We start from the raw sequence: 20,181 nt of genomic DNA on the forward strand, positions 1-20,181 counted from the left end.
TCCCACCAATTACATCATTTGTGAGATCATCTGTCATGGAGGTCTGAGGAGCACTTGATGAGGGTTCGGTGTTTTGTTTAACCTCTGTACTTCTTTTCTTCAAGAACTTCTTGGATGCACTGAAGAACATCTTTACCTTCTCATTGATTCTTTGAAAAAGGTGGATCATGGAGTCCTTAGCTGGGTCACTGCTTAGAGCACAGTGAGCTTCTGTAATGTTCATAGTGGGACTAGTTGATGAGAACGTGTCCATATTGCTGTGAATGGTGTTCACAATATCCCTAGATGTGGCATCCAGATGGCTTCTCATCAAATCAGTAGGGAACCCTGACTGAGCCATTGCGTCTAACATCGAGTCCAGATCTGTTAGACTGGCAAGGCTGCTGGGCATCTCAGGGGAGCTGCTGTCCATCTGCCAAACCCCAGAACTACTAAGCAGTACTTGACTTACGGCCCTGGAGGCCTTTGACTGGAGCTCCTCAGGTGGCAGGTGAACTTTTCGCTTCTTGTAATCCACAAAGACTCTCTCCTCTACGTCTGAAGTTGAGGCAATCTGTTTGAGTCTTTCAGCAGTGGTGATCAGCAGGTCTCTGGTTTTGTGGTCAGTTCTCTCAGCGCCGTTGCCTTTCAGGACATCAAGCACCACCACGATTATTTTACCCGTCAGAGCTTCGGTGTCGACTTCAGGTTTGTCTTGCGCTCTCAAATCAGTCGAGTCCTCAAGATGAGAACGCTTCATTTTCACTTCCAGAGTTTTCAGCATCTCTTTAGTCAGACGGCTGCAGGTGGTCTTCCAGTCCTTGGACCACGACGATTCTTTACAGGAGGAGACCTTGCGGATTGCCTCTTCCATGGCCGTTTTCACCTCGCTGACAAAATTCTCAACGATGTGGCAAATAAGATCAGAGGGGTCCAGCAAAGATCTAGATTAAGGCAAAATAATGAGACAAACACGGAAAGAAAATAGTCATTAAGTTGACACTTTCATAGAGCTGTTAAAGAGAAATGAGACTAGTGGCATAAACACAGATTATAAACTATATTGTTATGTAAATTCATAATTAATGTCTTTTCAGTACCTTCGTGCAGGCATGAATCTATAATATGACATATTACCTTTATTTGTATTTTAATATGTAAGCTTTCCAAAACAACTGGTACCACAAAGTTGAATGTTAATAATAAAAACAGAAAAATACACATTATTTTAATTTTATCCTACATGCTTTAACACTAAGGAATCATATCTTAGCTGAAAATAATAGAGTTTGTCAGCAGAGTTCGGCAGTAAATATTTACACTTACTCAGTTCTGTGTTCTGCAGTAAAGTTCTGATTGATTTGTAGCTTCTTTCATGAGTTTCTTAAATGATGGTGCTTTTTTCTAACACAGCTGATTATCTGGTTATTTATTTAATTGATCTTTTCTTTTTGAGTCAGATTAGAGAATGATTTCAAAAATGAGTCACAGCCATGAAGCCTTGACTGGTATATCAGTGGAAAAGGTGCTGAGAGGAAATGAGAAGAGCTTCTTGGGTTTTCGGTCTCACCTCTCGGCTGAGTTTTCTTCTGCAGTGTTGCTGCCAGATGGGTTGATGGAGGCAGATTCTGCTTTCTTCCTCAGCTTTTCTTCTGCTGTGAGAACGGCTTCCATCCCTACCACACGCAGAAGAGTTGGCAGGTAGCTCTGCACGGCTGACTTACAGACGGAGACGATGATCTTAGAGCTCAGAGCTGCAAACTGCGCTTTTGTTCCCTGTTTACAAAACACATCAGTAAATAATCAGCGACGTCTTTCAGGATCTTTCAGTTCTGGCAGCATCTGAACAACTAAAAACTGACAAAAGTTCCTTCTTAAAAATGTATCGTTCATTATAATTTTGATACTTACTGCAATCGGCACATCCTTGGTCAAAGTGCTCCATTCACTGCAACACATGTATTCATGATCAGTGTCAAATAATCACCTCATTATCACAACAGAGAATCAAACTGAAGCCCATAGGAGAAACATACTCATCACTGAGACCGAAGACGATGTCCAGGATGTCTTGGAAGCATCGCAGTTTCTTTGGAGATGGGGGGTCCTGTGGGGGCTTCCCAGCAGTTTCTTCCCCTCGCTGACTCTGCATTGTCTCACGATTTATTCACATTTCTAGGGATCAAATATTGTATTGAGGTCAAAATATGTTACAATAACAACAACTGAATTAATCGTAATAATAACAATAATAACACTACTTCTGCCTCTTCTACTGATATCAGTTATAATAAAAATAATAATTACATACAGTTCTATGTTATTTATATTATTGTTATTGCTGTTATTTTAATTGCACAATTTTAATGTTATCAGAAGACACAATAACATTATTATACACATTATTGCCAATATTATAATCACAGATATATTATTATTTACGTTTTATTGATTGTCTAAGTGAAAATACACGCATCTCTTTAGAAAACACACTTAATTATGACATATTTCTGCTAATGTTCCTGCTCAGTTTCTACTTATTTTCTGTGTTTATCATTTTGCAAATCATAAACATAAAATAGAAAATGTGTCAGCATTTGCGCAGGTCATATTTTATCATTTTTAATATGTAAAATGTTTCATATAAAACATAACAATCGGATGTTTTGCGCATTTTGCTGCAGTTCTCAATTTACCACATGGTGTCGCCAATTCCCGCTCTCTGAATATTCAGAATTCATGATGAAAAGTGAATAATAAATAATTTACAATCTAAAAATATAAACAGAGCCCTGAGTGTTTTTGTGCGGAGCGCTCTAATAATAATAATAATAATAATAATAATGTTCTCTCATTCACATTGTTCTAAAATTGTTCTCTCTCTTTCACTCGGGTTCTTTTTTGACCATCAGTTCTTTTTCTGAACATTTTAAAGAGAACTGGAAAAATCTGATTTCTACTGTTTTTGTGAAATATTTAGTTGGTGTGCTCTGGCAGCAAATGTTAAATTACATTATTAATAGTAATAATAATAATAATAATAATAATAATAATAATGAAGCTATAATCAGAGGAATGAAATCACAGCCTACCTTCAGCAGCTCTTTTTCATTATGAACTGCAGAATCAACTGTTTGAAGTATTTATATTCGCCCATTCGCCTTCTGTGACATCATCGGTTCACCTATTGTGACATCATCGAGTGAGAAAGAATACAGAGTCAATGTAGCTCATCCACTCAGTATAAACAGACTCATCACAAGGCTCAGCCTACAGAACTACACAGGACAGTTGGAGCGTTTCTATTGGTCCATTTATCATGACGTGTAAAGGTCAGCTGTCCAGCTCAGATGATGCTGAAAACTGAAAATAAAAGAAATGGAGATACATGATTTTCTTTGGACAGTGATGATGTGTTGCTGCAGGTGTTCTTGTTTCCTGATTCAGATTAAATTAAATAATAAAGTGCCAATAAATGAATGAATGAATGAATGAATGAATGAATAAATAAATAAATGAATGAATAAATAAATAAATAACACCATAAATTACTGAACTGCTGTAACTCTCTCACAGATACAGCCATTCAGGCTCAGGCTTTACAGACACAATGACACATTTCCTCATATTTTGTTATTGTTTTTTAATATAATTGTCTTGTCCACAGACGACTGCTCTGTTTTCAGTTTTCAGCTCAGTTATTATAGAATAGAACTCTCAATAGAGTCATCAAGCAACTGTAACCAAGAGCTCTATTCATAATTCTGTTTAGTGATTATTTAACAAAAATGTTATTTTAGAAACAAAAAGTGTAATTTAAGAAAGTAACAGCTGTCAGTTCACTTTATTGTTTAAATGTTTATTGTTATTTTGCTGTAAATTTAGATCCAGATAATTAGATGACCGGTCAGTCATTACTGATTTCTTTGATGTCAGTGTACAGTAATCTTAATACAACATTGTTTACATATGTAGCTGTTGTTTTAGTTAAGATTCATAACTTAGTTGAACTCTTTCATGTTAGACTTTTCATTGATCTGTAATGAATATTTAAATGAGTTTTTTCTGTTTGATCATAGTTTCACTGCATTTTCAGGAATAAACACTGGAGCTCCAGAAGGACGACGTGTCCGTCTCCATCACATTCCTGAAAGGGTTTATCTCACCGACTAACTGTCCAGCCTGTTTGGACGCCGTATGTATTTGGTCACAGCTGATATAGAGATGCCTTAATATGCACTGTAGTCTCTCCATGGCATCATTTCATTTCCTCTAACTGCATTCATGCTCCAGAGAACTGAGGAACTGAAAGTGAACCGCAGGAAACAGATCCAGACACGTTCCATAAGAACACAGTGAGTCAGCGATTTCCTCGTTTGTGTGAAACGCTGCTCCACATTCAGACGTTTACAGGTCATTCAAACTCTTTACTCCTCTCTGATTTAGATTTGCTGACGTCTCTCAAAAGTCATTTCACATTTACTTTCATCTCACTGTCTGACCTTTAACACACAAGACCCAATGTCTCTTGGTCAGAATGACCTTCTGCATGGGGCTCAACAGAGGGAGAGAATAGCTCAACAGACAATATTAAGGAGTATTTCTAATTAGGAGGTGAAGGAATCGTTGATCACCTCACAACTACAAACCTTTCAATAAGGACAAAATCTATATGAGCTCATATTTCTCAGTGATATTCAGTTTAGAAGAGGTTATTGACACTTTCCTGATGATGTCATCAACTGGTTCTCATTATAACTTGCTGACAGAGAACTAGACACGCGACGGTATTCAGTGATTTGTTGTACCGTCAGGGGATCTTTAACCTGCTCATGTGGTGCTACAGGTGGTCGTGGCTCTATGGGTGAAGTTAAAATCCATAAAATCAGCAGAACTCAACACAACACAGCCGAGTTCCCTCCAGACTGACGTGGACAAATTACGCCAGATTTAGTGAGCAGTGAAAGAGGTGGTCACATGACTGACACTCAGCAGAACCAATGCCTTTAATGTTACTGCACACCGGACAACACACAGAGTCCAAAAACCCTAAACGCTGTGTTTGTAATGAAGGTGCTCACGCTGACACCACCAGTCAGTGACTTCCAGATCCACCATTCATCATCTCTCCATTACTGCATTCACTTAAACCCAGAACCTGGTAGAGCATCACCAGGGAAGAAACCCAGTGTCTGATGATGTCTATGAGCTCCAGACTTCAGAAATACATTGACTGCAGAAGCTTTGCTATGAAGTATTAAAAAATGACAATTTTATTTAGGATTATTTTGGTTTGTCCAATTACTTTTGAGCCCCTGAAACAGGAGGGGCTATGTATGAAACTGGTTTTAATTCTTATACTGTTCACCCTTACATACCCTTAACTTAAAGCTAAGAATTTACATTTCAGTTTCAACTGTAAACATAAGAATCATTTTTGTTGATGTCCAAATATTTATGGACCTGATCGTATAGCATCATATACATGTCTGATGCATGTGCATGATTATATAACTTTAAAAAGAAGATCAGAACTGACTGCTGTATTCAATTCTTTATATAATGCTGGAGAATTTCACGTCTCTCAGTAAGTGCTGCAGTGCTCTATTGTAGAATTCTCAGCAAATAGTCACAATAATAATTGTACACTCTACATTGAACACGTAGATTTTTTAAAAAGGTGCTAATATTGTAAAAGGTTAGGTCAGTATTTTGATAAAAACAAAAACTCCTTAAGCACAGACATTTTATCTGGCAAACTACAATTTCTCATAATGCTTGTTATTGATGGTGTGCCCCAGGGTTCAGTTCTCTTCCCCTCCTCGTTTTCTTGTTTTCGTATTTACATTGATGGTAAAATTGTGAACTTCTTTGAAATCATCTAACAGCATTTGACCTTTCACATACATTCCACCTACCAAAAACATTATGTTTATATGAATATAGATAGAGTCTGTGAAGAGCTTCATCACTGTTAGAAGTTGTGAGTTTCTACTTTTACACTTTAACACTGTCCTCCTCTCCTCAGTGTCACAGTACCACTGTGTAGAGCTGTTTATGAAGTGTTATTGTGCTTGTTCAGCAATATTGATGATATCTGTCTTAAGAATAAACACATGAAACGTTTTAACAAAAATATCTTTATTACAAAAAATAAATTAAAATAAAAATGTTCACATAAAAAAAAAATGTCCAAAGGGTTTTCTGTGTTTCAGTGTTCTTCACTCTGAGAGTCAATTTACAAAACAATAAGTTAAGGAAGCTTTTTAAGTGAGAGCATTGTGGGAGTTGTAGTTGAAGTCCTCGCTGTGATATCATTGTGTGCGTCTGTCCACAGCGGCAACATGACTGCTGACCCACACACTGTCCGGATCCACACAAAACTTGTTTCCTTTTTTAGTATAAAAACTGCAGGAGAAGACAAACAATAATTAGAAGCAGGAAAATATAGAATCGCCTTCTTCAAAAGTGAAAACATATGAAATTGTGTTGAGGTTTAAGCTGAGTATTTGTATTTGCATGCAAAAGTTTGGGCACCCTCTAAGTGAACATAAGTTAAACCATCCTCTACAGAGAACACACTTCTGCACATTTTAATGCACTGTTATTGTTCATTTTATAACCAGCACGTTTTAAATTTTTCTAGTTTTTTCTAATATATTAAACAAATAAATAGAAACTGTGCACTAAAATTAGCAGAATGCCATATTTAAGTGAGTTCTAACCTCCACATCTAATCAGCATGTCAGAATAAGAAGAGATAACAAGATCATTACTACTCACATAATGGCTTTAAGGTGGCGGTCACTGCTCGTCTATGTGTGGGACTCCACCTGGGACAGAGGGATCTTCACCTTATTCAGTTCATTACAAGAGTCTAAGGAATTGGTATATCTGTAGGAATCACAAACAACATATTAATACCACAACCCCAACACACACATGCATCTATAATCTATAATAACACTGACAGTAACACAGCTCAGTGTGTTCAGTCCACTCACCACTAGAGGTCAGCTGGAGAGAGCAGAGCAGCAGCAGCACCAGCAGAGCAGACAGGATCCTCATTCTAGCAGAGCGTCTGATTTCAGCCAGAGAGACGGAGCTGGAGAGAGTGGAGGGTCTTCTGCTGTGGAGTAGAGAGCAGTGAGTGTGAGTGTAGAGTCAGTGCTCTGGTCATCATTATATAGGGACAGAGAGCTGTTCCCAGCACCAGATCCACGAGAACTGATTTTCTGAGTATCGTCTTAAAGCTGGAAGTGTTCTGGTCATTCCTTCCTCTTTTCTCCGCTTCTTCTCACGTGTTCCTTTTTCTCAGCGCTCTATAAGTTTAGAAAGTTAAGTCTGACACTGCGTTTCAGCAGCATCTGCTTTAGGGTATCTGTAGCCTTTGAGGGCCCTAAGCAGGATGTGCTGAAGTGCAGCGCCAATACAGCAAATATTGTCTTTTATTAATGGCTTTTAGAAAGTGTTAGAATGATCTCAGATCAGGTCTGTTCATCATTTATGCACATTTACTGTCCAACTTAATAGAAACCCTTTCCTTACACTCTCCACACATTTACACAGAAATGACACCTCAATAACTATAATATCAAATATTTCAGTCTTCAGTGAGTCACTCTTTACCTTTATTACAGACTCACTTTCAGTTTCTCAAAGAATCTGCAGACACACCTCCAAAGTTCAGTCTTAGAAGCTGATTGATCATTTTCTGAAGTGATCAAACATACTCAGTGGTGTTGAGGTCTGGACTCTGGGGTGGTCAGCAGCTACACATCCTTTCAGACCCACAGCGCTGAGTCGTCTTCTCACAGTGGAAGGATGGACAGAAACACCTGTGGATGTTTTCATTTTTTTAATAGATTTTAATCAGTTTTTGACCTCCAGTTTTTTCATTTATTTTCTTAAATACTCTCCTTTTTCTGCAAGTGGATTATTTTTTTTTCTGATCTCCTCAGAAACATCTCCTGAGAAATGAATAACTTGTATATAATGGCTGTTTTGACTGGGAAAAAGAAGGTGGGTTCTAACTTTTGTACTGTATTGTATAACACTGTACTGAATCGTATGCCTCGTCATATTCTAGCCTTAATTTATGAATTTCTGCTGTTGTTCATAGTTTAGTTGGGCAGATGGATGCTCTATTGTTTTATTGTTTTTGTTTTCTTCCTTAATTGTTTTTTAGAGAACCCATATTTATTAACATTATATTAACAGTGATGTGATATAATCCAGACTTTAATCTTGTATTTCTTTCATTGAAAGTCTTCTTCTAAATATGTGTGTAGCTGTTTTTATAGACATCAGCAAAAATATCATCATCAAAACGAGACTGATAAACCTGCTGACTTTAATTGTGGGTAAAACCATACAAAACATAAGTGCCTCATTGATCAGCTGGGAAATGTTACACAGAATTACAGAACAGAAAACTATAGAATGAAGAATCTTCTCCACAGCGGACTTTCACTACCTCTACTGAATGAAAACACTTGTCTCTCCACAAAACTACATTCTTAGAAAGTAGAGTAATAAAGACATGCTGATGTCAGTGTTTTCTGCAGTCACTCTTTCTTATAAGTGTTAGTGATTATCTTCAGAAGCTCTGCTGGATCAGAAAGTGGCCACCCCAGAGTCCAGACCTCCACACCACTGTGAGTCTCCTGAAAAGAATGGAAGCTGGAATAAAAGCAAAGCCTGACACACCGAACACTAAACACACTGATATTGTAAGTTGTTGATGCTTCTGTATAATTTTCTTACATTTCTTTTTTTTCTGTTTTTTCCCCACTGTGGGCTCTTTATACAGCCCCATTTCCAAAAATGTTGGGACACTGTACAGAATGTAAATAAAAATATGGTGCAATAATATGCAAATCATGTAAACCACATTTTTAAAGGAAAACACTACAAAGACAACATGAAATGTTGAAACTGATATTTTTATTGTTTTTTTTTAAATTTATGCCCATTTTGAATTTGATGCCAACAACACATTCCAAAGAAGTTGGGATGGGGGCCTGTTTACCACTGTGTTTCATCACCTCTTCTTTTAACGACACTCTGTAAGTGTTTGGGAACTGAGGATACCAACTTTTTGAAAGTGAACTCTTTCCTGTTCTTGTTTCATACAGGATTTCAGTTGCTCATCAGTTCGGTGTCTCCTTTGTCATATTTTTCATTTCATAATGTGCCAAATGTTTTCAGTGGGTGTCAGGTCTGGACTGCAGGCAGGTCAGTTTAGCACCTGAACTCTTTTAATATGGAGCAATGCTGTTGTAATACATGCAGAATGTGGTTTGACATTGTCTTGCTGAAATAATCAAGGCCTTCCCTGAAAAAGACGTCGTCTTCATGGCATCATATGTTGCCAAAACATGTTTATATCGTTCAGCATTAATGGTCCCTTCACAGATGTGCACATCACCTACGCCATGTGCACAAATGTACCCCTATACCACAATGAATACTGGGCTTTAAACTCTGCACTGATAACAGGCAGAGTGGTCTTTAGCCCAGAGCTCTGGCCCAGAGAAGGTGGCAGTGTTTCTGGATCCTGTTTATATTTGGTTTCCCCTTTGCGTTTTAGAGTTTTAACTTGCATTTGTAGATGCAGCGACGAACTGTGTTTACAGACAGTGTTTTTCAGAAGTGTTCCTGAGCCCATGTAGTGATTTCCACTACAGAATCATGTCTGTTTTTAATGCAGTGCTGCCTGAGGGCCCAAAGATCACGGCCAGCAATTACTGGTTTTTGGCCTTGTCCCTTGCATACAGAGATTTCTCCAGATTCTCTGAATGTTTTAATGATATTATGTATCGTAGATGATGAAAAACAAAAGTTCTTTGCTATTTTATGTTGAGAAACATTGTTCATGAATTGTTGCACTATTTGATCGTGCAGTCTTTCACAGAGTGGTGAACCCCTCCTCATCTTTACTTCTGAAAGACTCCGCCTCTCTGAGATGCTCTTTTATACCTAATCATGTAACTGACCTGTTGCCCGTCAACCACCAGGTGTTTTTTTAGCATTACACAACTTTACCAGCTTTTTGTTGCCCCCATCCCAACTTTTTGGAATGTGTTTTTGGCATCAAATTTAAAATGAGTGTATATTACAATAAAATTTCAACATTTAATATGTTGTGTTTGTACTATTTCAATTAAATATAGGGTTTAAATGATTTGCATATCATTGCATTTTGTTTTTATTTGCATTTTGCACAGTGTCCCAACTTTTTTGGAAAAAATGAGGTTGTACTTTCTACTGATGAATAGTTGGTTCTTTAGGTGGAAAAGTAGAAAGGTTGAAAACTCCTTGCCTATATTGCACCCTATAGACTCTTGTTTTTTGCAAAATCTTGCCATTTTGGACACCTGCATCTCTCCAGTCCTTTGGGTTTGATTTGCCTTTTGTAGTTTTAGATCCAGTAGGAAAATCACAACAGCACGTAGCCAAGGTGCTGGAGTACAGTCCAAAATAAAAAAGGATTCCACCATCCAATTACTTAAAGGTGTATATACTGTATAGACGAGAAAGTTAAGAACAATTAAGAAAATGTTGTTATAAATTGTATTATTATAAGTACAGTGTTCAAACATTCACACTTTCTGAAACATGACTGTTTACTAGCATGTTTGGTCTCTGTGAAATACTTGTTCATATTCTTTGATACAGATGTTACATAAAGACATTTGTGGTGTGCTTATAACTGAAAGATTACAAGGAATTTCAATTGAACTAGTTTCTCAACAAATAGTTAATAAATTCCCAGAAAATCTTTTTAACACATCATAGAAATGTCACAGTTTCCCCATAATCCCTCTGAGTGTGTCTGTTTCTTCAGCAATGTGCCTTTTGTTTTCTTGTGCCATGTGCTTTTGTTGTTGTTTTGGTCTGTGTCTCCTCCCTGGTCCTGCCCACTTGTCATCTGCTCCACCTGTCTATAGTCTGTAGCCCCACCCTCTCATGACTCCCAGGTGTTCCTTGTTTTCTCTCAGTGTATTTATACCCCTGTGTTTGTTCAGTCTCTGTGTATTGCGTTGTGAATGTTGCTTGTTTTCTCTGATCTGGTTGTTTGGTTTTGTTTCATTATGGATGTGTCTGTTCCACAAACCTCTTCTATTTAGTTTCTGGACTCTGTTAAATCTGATTTGAATAAAAGCAACTCACACTTGCATCATACCTCCTTGCCTCCAACATTACAAGCAGATGGAGCTGGAATGAGAAAAGCAGGATTCAAGACAAACCAATGAACTGTTTCCTTTCAGATCAGTTAATCTCAGTGACTTTACAAGGCAGGATTTCTTCACCTCTTCCTGCACAGATTCAGTTTCACCAACATAAATCTGGATGATGTAACAGCTCAACAGACAATATTAGAGAGTATTTCCAATGAGGAGGTGAAGGAATGGTTAATTACCTCACAACTACAAACTTATTAATAAAGATAAAATCTATATGAGCTCATATTCCTCAGTGAGATTCAAGAAGTTTATGACATTTTCCCTGATGATGTCATTGACTGGTTCAAATCAAAATTTTGCTGACAGGCAACTAGACACGTGACAGTATTCAGTAATTTGCTTTATCATCAGGGGATCTTTAACCTACTCGTGAGTTCTGGGGCAACAGGCGGTCGTGGCTCTATGGGTGAAGTTAAAATCCATAAAATCAGCAGAACTCAACACAACACAGCCGAGTTCTCTCCAGACTGACGTGGACAAATTACGCCAGATTTAGTGAGCAGTGAAAGAGGTGGTCACATGACTAACAATCAGCAGAACCAATGCCTTTAATGTTACTGCACACCGGACAACACACAGAGTCCAAAAACCCTAAACGCTGTGTTTGTAATGAAGGTGCTCACGCTGACACCACCAGTCAGTGACTTCCAGATCCACCATTCATCATCTCTCCATTACTGCATTCACTTAAACCCAGAACCTGGTAGAGCATCACCAGGGAAGAAACCCAGTGTCTGATGATGTCTATGAGCTCCAGACTTCAGAGAGTCATTGACTGCAAAACCCAAAAAACAAACAATTTTATTTGTTATTATGCTGCTTTGTCCAATTACTTTTGAACACCCTAAAAGACAAGAGGGGCTATGTTTGAAAATGGTTGTAATTCTTACACTGTTCACCCAATTTGGATGAAAATACCCTTAACTTAAATCTGAAAACAACTTTGAGCTCATGTTTATCATTTAATTTCAACTTAAAAATGAACAATCATTTTTTTGTTGCTATCCAAATTTTTATGGACCTGATTGTATATCATCATATGCATGACTGATGCATGTTTATGACTATATAACTTTAAAAAATAAAATTCAGAACTGACTGCTATATTCAATGCTTTATACTATGCTGCAGAATTTTCACGTCTCTCAGTTAGTGTTGCAGTGATCTGTTGTAGAAGTTCTCAGCAAATCGGACCAATAATAACTTTACAAAGTGATTATCAATTTGTGGATTTTTTTGTTAATAATTATTGTATTGTACACATTGCACAGGTGTAACCACCTGTACAGTGCTGATATTTTAGAATGACACTGAGAATGTAGTTTTCTGATATTTAAAGATGTCGTTTTTTTATTACAATATTGTGATAATTCTGTAAACTGTGATAAAAGTTTAGGTCAGTATTGTGATTCAAAAATCTTTTGACACAGACATTTATTTGGTAAGGACCAATTTTTCATAATGCTTGTTATTGATGGTGTGCCCCAGGGTTCAGTTCTTGCCCCCTCCTTTTTTTTCTTGTTTTGGTATTTACACTGAGGATAAAAAAAACTTCTATTAAATCACATAGTAGCATTTGACCCTTCACTTACATTCCATCTACCAAAAACATTATGCTTATATGAATATAGATAAAGTCTGTGAAGAGTTCCTGTTCATTGTTAGATGTCGTGCGTTTCTCTTTGCAAGAAAGGTATAATTTTAACACACTGTCCTCCTCTCCTCGGTGTCACAGTACCACTGTGTAGAGCTGTTTATGAAGTGTTATTGTGCTTGTTCAGCAATATTGATGATATCTGTCTTAAGAATAAACAAATGAAACATTTTAACAAAAATATTTTTATTACAAAAAATAAATTAAAATAAAAATATTTACATAAAATTGAGTCCAAAGAGTTTTCTGTGTTTCAGTGTTCTTCACTCTGAGAGTCCATTTACAAAACAATAAGTTATGGAAGCTTTTTAAGTGAGAGCATTGTGGGAGTTGTAGTTGAAGTCCTCGCTGTGATATCATTGTGTGCGTCTGTCCACAGCGGCAACATGACTGCTGACCCACACAGTGTCCGGATCCACACAAATCTCCTTTCCTTTTTTAGTATGAAAACTGCAGGAGAAGACAAACAATAATTAGAAGCAGGAAAATATAGAATCACCTTCTTCAAAAGTGAAAATATATGAAATTATGTGGAGGTTTAAGCTGAGTATTTATATTTGCATGCAAAAGTTTGGGCACCCCGGTCAAACTTCATGTTTTTTGATTCTCTAAGTGAACATAAGTTAAACCATCCTCTACAGAGAACACACTTTTGCAGTTTTAATGCACTGTTATTGTTCATTTTATAACCAGCACATTTTAAATTTTTCTAGTTTTTTCTAATATATTAAACAAATAAATAGAAACTGTGCACTAAAATTAGCAGAATGCCATATTTAAGTGAGTTCTAACCCCCAGCATCTAATCAGCATGTCAGAATAAGAAGAGATAACAAGATCATTACTACTCACATAATGGCTTTAAGGTGGCAGTCACTGCTCGTCCATGTGTAGGACTCCACCTGGGCCAGAGGGATCTTCATGGTAGTCAAACTGGGACAGCAGGAGTGTTGCTCCATTGCAATTGGAGCTGTAGGAATAACAAACAACACATTAACACCACAACCACAATCCTATAAGTTGCTCCCTCTTTATAATCTATAGTAACACTGACAGTAACACAGCTCAGTGTGCTCAGTCCACTCACCACTAGAGGTCAGCTGGAGAGAGCAGAGCAGCAGCAGCACCAGCAGAGCAGACAGGATCCTCATTCTAGCAGAGCGTCTGATTTCAGCCAGAGAGACGGAGCTGGAGAGAGTGGAGGGTCTTCTGCTGTGGAGTAGAGAGCGGTGAGTGTGAGTGTAGAGTCAGTGTTCTGGTCATCATTATATAGGGACAGAGAGCTGTTCCCAGCACCGGATCCACGAGAACTGATTTTCTGAGTATCGTCTTAAAGCTGAAAGTATTCTGGTCATTCCTTCCTCTTTTCTCCGCTTCTTCTCACGTGTTCCTTTTTCTCAGCGCTCTGTAAGTTTAGAAAGTTAAGTCTGACACTGCGTTTCAGCAGCATCTGCTTTAGGGTATCTGTAGCCTTTGAGGGCCCTAAGCAGGATGTGCTGAAGTGCAGCGCCAATACAGCAAATATTGTCTTTTATTAATGGCTTTTAGAAAGTGTTAGAATGATCTCAGATCAGGTCTGTTCATCATTTATAAACATTTACTGTCCAATTTAATAGAAACCCTTTCCTTACACTCTCCACACATTTACACAGAAATGACACCTCAATAACTATAATATCAAATATTTCAGTCTTCAGTGTGTCACTCTTTACCTTTATTACAGACTCACTTTCAGTTTCTCAAAGAATCTGCAGACACACCTCCAAAGTTCAGTCTTAGAAGCTGGTTCATCATTTTCTGATGTAATCAAACACATTCAGTGGTGTTGAGGTCTGGACTCAGGGGTGGTCAGTCCATTGTTCAGCTTCTTTGTTTGATGTGTCCGTCTCCTTTTCTCAGTGAGGTTCTTCTTGACAGCTACACATCCTTTCAGACCCACAGCGCTGAGTCGTCTTCTCACAGTGGAAGGATGGACAGAAAAACCTGTGGATGTTTTCAGATCTGAAGCAGCTTGATTTTCTCCTCTCTCTCAAAGATGAAAGCTTTAAGTGCTGTTTATCTGATGGGGGCAGTTTTGGTGTCTACCAGCTCTTCCAGGTGGTTGTTAGGAGTCTCATTTTTCCTGTAGCTTTTAATCAGTTTTTGAAATCCAGTGTTTTCATTAATTTTCTTAAATATTCTCCTTTTTCTGCAAGTGGATTATCTTATATCTGATCTCCTCAGAAACATCTCCTGAGAAGTTAATAACCTGTATTTAATGGCTGTTTTGACTGGAAAAAAAAAAAAATGTCTTCTGACTTTTGTACTGTACTGAATCATATACTCGTCATATTCTAACCTTAATTTATGAATTTCTGCTGTTGTTCATAGTTTAGTTGGGCAGATGGATGCTCTATTGTTTTATCGTTTTTTTTCTTCCTTAAATTTTTTCATTTTTTAGAGAGGCTATATTTATTCCTTATTATACTAACAGTGATGTGATATAGTCCAGACTTTAATCTTGTATTTCTTTCATTGAAAGTCTTCTTCTAACTATGTGTGTAGCTGTTTTTATAGACATCAGCAAAAATATCATCATCAAAACGAGACTGATAAACCTGCTGACTTTAATTGTGGGTAAAATCATACAAAACATAAGTGCCTCATTGATCAGCTGGGAAATGTTACACAGAATTACAGAACAGAAAACTATAGAATGAAGAATCTTCTCCACAGTGGACTTTCACTACCTCTACTGAATGAAAGCACTCGTCTCTCCACAAAACTACTTTCTTAGAAAGTAGAGTAATAAAGACATGCTGATGTCAGTGTTTTCTGCAGTCACTCTTTCTTATAAGTGTTAGTGATTATCTTTAGAAGCTCTGCTGGATCAGAAAGTGGCCAACCCAGAGTCCAGACCTCCACACCACTGAATGTGTTTGGGTCACTTCATCATGAGAAACAGAAAATGCTAAACCAGCTTCTAAGACTGAACTTTGGAGGTGAGTCTGCAGATTCTTTGAGAAACTGAAAGTGAGTCTCCTGAAAAGAATGGAAGCTGGAATAAAAGCAAAGCTTGACACGCTGAACACTGAAACATACACCGGTCAGGCATAACATTATGACCACCTCCTTGTTTCTACGCTCATTGTCCATTTTATCAGCTCCACTTACTATATAGGTGCACTTTGTAGTTCTACAGTTACAGACTGTAGTCCATCTGTTTCTCTGCGTCCTTTATTAGCCCCCTTTTACCCTGTTCTTCAGTGGTCAGAACCCCCATGGACCCTCACAGAGCAGGTACTATTTGGGTGGTGGATCATTCTCAGCACTGCAGTAACACTGACGTGGTGGTGGTGTGGTAGTGTGTGTTGTGCTGGTACGAGTGGATCAGACACAGCAGTGCTGCTGCTGGAGTTTTTAAAAACAATAAAATTTCTCAGTTTCAACATTTAATATGTTGTCTTTGTGCTATTTTTAATTAAATGTGGAGTTTAAATTAATTATTACTTTCTTCTGATGATTAGTTGGTTCTTTAGGTGTAAAAGGTTGAAAAGTCCTTGCCTATATTACACCACTTGTCATCTGCTCCACCTGTCTGCAGTCTGTAGCCCCACCCTCTCATTAGACCCAGGTGTTTTTGTTTTCCCTCAGTGTATTTATACCCCTGTGTTTGTTCAGTCTCTGTGTCTTGCATTGTGAATGCTACTCTGTTGCTTGTTTTCTTTGATCTTTGATGTTTTTAGGTTTTGTTTCATTATGGACATGTCTGTTTCACAAACCTCTTCTACTCAGTTTCTGGACTCTGTTTTGAATAGAAGCAACTCGCACTTGCATCATACCTCCTTGCCTCCAACGTTACAAGATAAAACATTTACAACACATTTTTAAACTGGCTTACAGATATGTTTCCATTTTCCAGGACATTTTCAATTATTTGCTAATGGTTATTTCATGGTTAAGAAGTAAACCTTAAAGTGTTAACTAATTTCAAAGCTCTTTCCTTTTGTCTCCAGTCTCATAGCAGAGCTGATTGGTTGAGAGATTAAGACTGTGATTAACATAACATCCTGTTGTGCTTGTTTAGCAATGATGCTGATACTGGATTGAAAAACAAAGACATGAAATACTTTGAATAAAAATATCTTTATTACAAAAATATCAATTAAAACCTTTAAATTTAATTCTCAAATATAAAGAGTTTTCAGTGTTTCGGTGAGTCACAATCTGATATTCAATTTACAATAAGTTAGGGGAGGTTTGTAAGTGAGGGCATTGTGGGAACTGTAGTTGAAGTTGTAGTCCTTTAAATAAACAAAAAAAGGTTTTTTTGAATATGTTAAACTAAATAAGTATGAAATTTGCACTAAAATTAGCAGAAAAATGCCATATTTAAGTTTGTTCCCCAAATAATAATTTTGAAAATTATTTTCAAAAGAACATGTAGTGTGAGAAACTTTTGCATATGACTGTAAAGCACTTAATGCAGGTGCATGTTCCCCCACTGCTTAATCAGCATGTCACAGAAAAGAGTAAGTCAGATCATTGATACTTACACAAAGGCTTTAAGGTAACAGTCACTGCTCGTCAGCATGTAGGACACCAGCTTGGCCACAGGGATCTTCAATGTATACAGCAGTCAGGCGAGAGCCCAGCTGAAGCTGTCGGAATCAAACACAACATAATAATACCACAACCTCAATACACAAATGCATCTATAATCTATAATAACACTGACAGTAACACAGCTCAGTGTGTTCAGTCCACTCACCACTAGAGGTCAGCTGGAGAGAGCAGAGCAGCAGCAGCACCAGCAGAGCAGACAGCTTCCTCGTTTCTCCACTTCTTCTCACGTGTCTCTTTTTCTCAGAGCTCTGGGACCCAGTGAACCCCAAGTTGAATTCACTAAAAGAAAAAAAATGTATTTCTTCATGTAGCAGCCATTCATGTATATTATTTAAAAATTAAGTTCCAAAAAGTTGAGACAGTCAGTAAAATGCTAATAAAAACAGAAAGCAGTGATTTTCAATTTGATTTTAATCTGTATTTGAACAAAAACAGTTCAAAGATAAGACATTTAATGTTTTATCAACTATGATTTTTTGTAAGTATACATTAATTCTGAAATTGATTCCTGCAACACGTTCTAAATGAGTTGGGACAGGGGTGATTTGAGGCTAGGATATTGTTAAATGTTCAGAAAATATTATGAAAGAGGTGATGTCATCATGATTGAGCATAAAGAGAGCATCCAGAAATGTCTGAGTCCTTTGAGTGAGGATGGGTCGAGGCCACTTTACCAAAAATGCATCAGCAAAAAATTCAGTAGTTTAAGAAAAATATTTCTCAGTGGGTGGTTGCAAGGATTTTCAGCTTTTCATCACTACAGTGCAGAAATTTCTAAATATTTAAAAATATTCAGGGAATCTGGAGAAATCTCGGCACATAAAAAACAAGCCCAAAACCACAACTGAATGCCTTTGACTTTTAGGCGCATGTTTCTTTGATGGATATCACCCCATGGGCTTGGGAATACTAGGACCCAGTGTTACTACAGTACTACTGCATCCACAAACGCAAGTTAAGGCTGTACTATGTAAGGTGGAAGTCATATATCAACAACATCTAAAATGCTGCCGTCTTCTCTGGGCTCAAGCTCATCTGAAATGCTCAGTGGAAACATGTATTGTGGTCTGATGAGCCCACCTTCCAGAGTGTTATGGAAATGACGGATGTCTTGTTCTCTGGGCAAAAAAAAAGGGCCATCCTGACTGTTCAAAATCCAGGGTCTGTTATGGTATGGGGGGTTATTATTGGGTAACCTGCAGGCATCACTACTGCTGAAAGACTATATATATAAAAGAGTCTTTTTCAGGAACATCCAGGCTTATTTCAGCATGACAACATCAAAAAACATTCTGCTCATGTTACAACAACATGGCAACATATTCAGAGAATGTGGCAAACCTCTGAAAAAATATAACGATGAAGGCCCTGGATTACACAGCTGGAGACTTGTGTAACTGAATAATTGCTTTTAAAACAATTCCAAAAAAGCTGGGACGGTATGCAAATAAACACAAATCAGTAATTTCAAATTCAGTTTGTCCCATATAGTTTGACCCGGAACTTCCGGTTCCAGTACGCCGTAGAATGGCCGCACTGGTGAGAGCTCCGGGTAAGCTCTACAGTTTTTTGTGTTTTGTTGTGCTGTTTCTTTGTGTTTTTGCACATACTGCTTTGGGGATCATTCAGTATGATCGACAAACTGTTCTGGACATCTGATCATCGCTCAAGATGGACTTCAACACAAACACATGCTCGCAAATGGCTGCCCCTTCGCAAGCCGCTGAGCAGGAGCAGGAGCAAGCGCAAGAGGGGCAGACACGCCAGGATATTATGAAGGACAAGGAAAAGGTGCTTCAACCCTCCGCTTCCAAGTATTCTGCTCCCAAATGTTCAATCGCTGGAGAACAAAATAGACTAATTGAACGCACAGATCAGGTTTCAGCGCAACATCGAAAGCCGCTGCATTTTAGCACTCTCAGAGACGTGGCTATCCGTGGCAATACCAAACAACAGCATCACACCGGCCGGCTTCATCATCTACCGCCAGGACAGAACTCTGGACTCTGTTAAGGGCAGAAGCGGCGGGGTATGTGTTATGGTGAACTCTCGATGGGTGAACAGATGTAGCGGTTCTAGCCAGTCACTGGTCTCCAGACACTGAACTCATAACAGTCAAAGTTCGACCCTTTTTTTGCCCAGGGCCTTTAGCTCAGTCATTGTCAGCGCAGTCCCACCTCAGGCAGATGCAAGTGCATTGGACTTTTAGTACGAGACCATTAACAGACTTGAGAACGTTCATCCTGAGCATCTGCTGAGAAACTCCCAGTAGATGAGGAGAGCTGCCCTCTAGCCATTCCCCTGTCTGAGGTGGTGAGATCCTTCAGGGCAGTTAACCCACGCAAGGCATCCAGTGCTTATGGCATCCACAGAACTAAAACAGTACAAAGACATTTAGTATCTTCAGCCCCAAATTTTTATGAAGTCCTATTGAAAGGAACGGTGGTAAACGTGCTCCTGTCCCAACAATTTTGGAATGTGTAGTAGGCTTCATATTTGAAATGAGCATATAACAAACAATATTCATAAAGTAAAACATCAAATATCTTTTTTTGTGTACTGTTTTCAATGTAATGCAGATGTAGTTCATTTGCATTTCACTGTAATTAATGTGAAACATTGGTCTTAACAAAGCAGTAGCTGGAGCCTATGCTGATAATTTTGTAGATTCTTGTCTTTGTGAGATAGGGCCAGT

At 38.0% G+C, this 20,181-nt stretch overlaps 1 long non-coding RNA gene across 2 annotated transcripts; it reads right to left on the reverse strand.

Moving 5' to 3' along the window:
• Positions 1 to 6,252: 6,252 nt before the first annotated feature.
• LOC118806356 lies at positions 6,253 to 17,677 on the reverse strand. 2 transcript variants are annotated; one of them, XR_005007110.1, is made up of 3 exons: positions 17,632 to 17,677; positions 13,734 to 13,851; positions 6,253 to 6,387 (listed from the first exon to the last, which is right to left on the reverse strand). It is a non-coding gene; the product is annotated as an uncharacterized LOC118806356 (long non-coding RNA). The 2 variants fall into 2 exon arrangements; XR_005007109.1 differs by lacking the exon at positions 6,253 to 6,387 and adding an exon at positions 12,562 to 13,332.
• Positions 17,678 to 20,181: the final 2,504 nt, after the last annotated feature.

Source organism: Colossoma macropomum, unplaced genomic scaffold, assembly GCF_904425465.1.
Source record: "Colossoma macropomum unplaced genomic scaffold, Colossoma_macropomum, whole genome shotgun sequence".
NCBI lineage: Eukaryota > Metazoa > Chordata > Actinopteri > Characiformes > Serrasalmidae > Colossoma > Colossoma macropomum.